The sequence below is a fragment of the Cervus elaphus genome, chromosome 24, assembly GCF_910594005.1.
Source record: "Cervus elaphus chromosome 24, mCerEla1.1, whole genome shotgun sequence".
NCBI lineage: Eukaryota > Metazoa > Chordata > Mammalia > Artiodactyla > Cervidae > Cervus > Cervus elaphus.
In genome coordinates, this window is record NC_057838.1 from 13,934,526 (window position 1) to 13,937,349 (window position 2,824).

General features: G+C 34.4%; 1 pseudogene; it reads left to right on the forward strand.

The window, feature by feature from the left end:
- Positions 1–1,156: 1,156 nt before the first annotated feature.
- LOC122683236 lies at positions 1,157–1,540 on the forward strand (annotated as a pseudogene).
- Positions 1,541–2,824: the final 1,284 nt, after the last annotated feature.

Genomic DNA, 2,824 nt, shown 5'->3' on the forward strand with positions numbered 1-2,824 from the left:
TAATTAGCCTCCAACTAATAAAAAATGAAAAAAAAAAAAAAAAAACAACAACTGGACTATATGATGATCTTTTACTTTTAGGTAGTTTGTTTCACTTTTTCTATTTCATATTCAGTACTCCCATTTCACTTAGTTTATATTCTCCAATTTCTCTATCTCTTCTTCTTTATATTTGATGTTCTTTCTCAAGCCTTTATCAAGTGTAGTAGAAAAGCTTTTATATACATATATATAAATATGTATGATATGTACACTTTAGAAAGCTTATGAATTTTTGCCTAACTAAAATATTATGACATTTTGACTTAACTTGTTTGACTTAGTATGAATAGAATGCTAGATTTCTAATTAGAAAATAGATATGCAACAGGCAACAAAGGTTTACTGTATAGCATAGGGAACCACAGTCAATATCTTGTAATAACCTGTAATGTAAAATGATTTCAAGCATAATATATGTGTGTCTATATAACTGAATCACTTTACTGTGCACCTGAAACATTGTAAGTCAACTCTACTTCAATAAAATATATATGTTTTAAAAAAGAAAAAATTTGAATAGTAACGAGATTGAATCAGTAACAATAACAATAATTATAACCCTTCCAATGAAGAAGAGCCCTGGTCTTGATAACTTCCCTGGTAAATTCTTCCAAGCATTTAAAAAAGAACTAATACCAACTTTTGTCAAACTTTTACAAAAATATTGAAGAGGAGGGAGTACTTCCTAACTCATTCTATAAAACCAGCATTGCCCTGATACCAAAGCCGGGCAAAAACTGTAGAAGAAAATTACAGAATACTGTCTATTGTCTCAGTGATGTAAAAATCCTCAACAAAATACTAACAAAATGTATTCAGAAGCATATTAAGATGATTATTTTCCAAGTAAGAGGTGAACAGAGAAGTGAAGTGATTATACTGAGAAGTAGCTGCAGTGAATTAGGAGGAGAGCCAGAGAAAGACTATAGTAAAACTATGGGGAAATTGAAAAAGACTGCTCTTAGGGAAATAGTGGGAATTCATCAAGGAATGAATGACCATTTTCAGGAAGAGCCACTGTCCAGTCATGCATGCCAGTGAGTTTGGATGTGAGGATGTAGTGATGCTGCTTTTGGTGGAACAGTCTACTCTGAACTTGGTGACCATCACATCTGTTGCTTTTAAAACTTATGTAGATGAGACATGTAGAGCTGCTGTGGGATTTGTCAATAATTACTATTGGATAATGGACGAAAGCTACGCACTAATCAGACTGTAAATGGACAACTTCACTTTACTATGGAATGGCAATATTAATTTTGGGGGATGTTGCCTTCTACTGAGTTCCAAGTCAGTATGTTATATTGCCCTCAGTTCATGAGCAAGTTACCTAGGCCCAAAGTACAGTTCTTGTGACCAGTGGAACTGTGAAATTTGATAGTAACAAAAACACTGCTTCAACCAGAACCTCCTGTCAACTGCTCTGTTCACTCCTGAAAAATCTGTGTCAAAGATTGCAAGGATTTGCTTCTATTTTCAAGATTGGACTAGTTGTTAAAGGGGGCAAGTCACTGTCCTTTTGGTCCATTCCAGCTACAGGAATTTAGGTGAATTAATTCTTTTAATTGTAGAAACATTATGAACTAGTATGTACTGAAACTAAATTTCTTTCATTTTAAAAACTTCTAGGAGAAGGAAATGGCAGCCCACTCCAGTATTCTTGCCTGGAGAATCCCATGGACAGAGGAGCCTGGTGGGCTATATATAGTCCAGGGGGTCGCAAAGAGTCAGATACGACTAAGCGACTTCACTTTCACTTTCACTTTCAACCCTCAGCTGAGAAGATTTTCAGCTCAAGTGTTTGCTATTGATTGTTTTCTTGAGTTCTCAAAGACCTGTGACCATATTTTTTTTAAGTTGCCTGTTTTCTAATTGCATCACTTTACACACTGTTGTCTAATAATATGTGGTATTTAGAATGCCTTCTAAATTATTTTGAGCAGCCGTTGCCTGTATTTTCTTAGCACCTCCCTGGTTTTCTTACATGAACTCAACTGACAGGGAAATGCGGCTTTTTTGTTTGCCCTCTCTGCATATTGGACCGTCTGAGTCAGTGTTCTAAATAATCCCTGATGGTCTCTGAGCTACTGTTCTAGCAGACTCAGTAGTTATGTGCTTCAGGAATTTTTCGGTAGAATTGGTCCTATTAGGAGATTCTTGGTGTCACCTTCGTTATCTTAAAAGCTGGTCCCTTCGCTGAGGCTCTTAATTTTTTGAAAACTTGATGCTATGTCAGCTGAAAAAAATTGTCAAGGCTATTTAAAAAATTGAGGGAAGCCATTTAAGAAATTGAAACGTAGTCACAAACAACATTGGGTAGTTGTGACTTTCAGTTCTGTATCAGTTGAATTTTTGTACTCTTTTCCCTGTGTACGTGGTGGTTCTATTTTTCTCCAATAAAACTTTTTATTAAAAAAAAAAATTTCTAGCAGCCTCTTTTTTTAGGTGCTGCCATTTTGGATTGTGCCATTAAAAGCTTTAATGCTAGCTTTTGCATGCTTTATATAAATATTATACTAATAGCATCCTTAAACATATGATCTTTGTACTAACATACTCAATGTGAGCCCAGTATATCAGAGAAATTAAATCCTTCCATAATGCTTTCTATGAGATATTAGCATAACTTAATTCTGAGAGGAAGTAGATTGTTAAAAAATTGTTGTTAGTACATTAATTTTGTAATAAAATACTTGCCTATTTTCACTAACCCCCAGTAATGCTGTTTTAATATGACTTATTCAAACCAGTTCAATGAAAATATATTGACTTAGGTATGCAT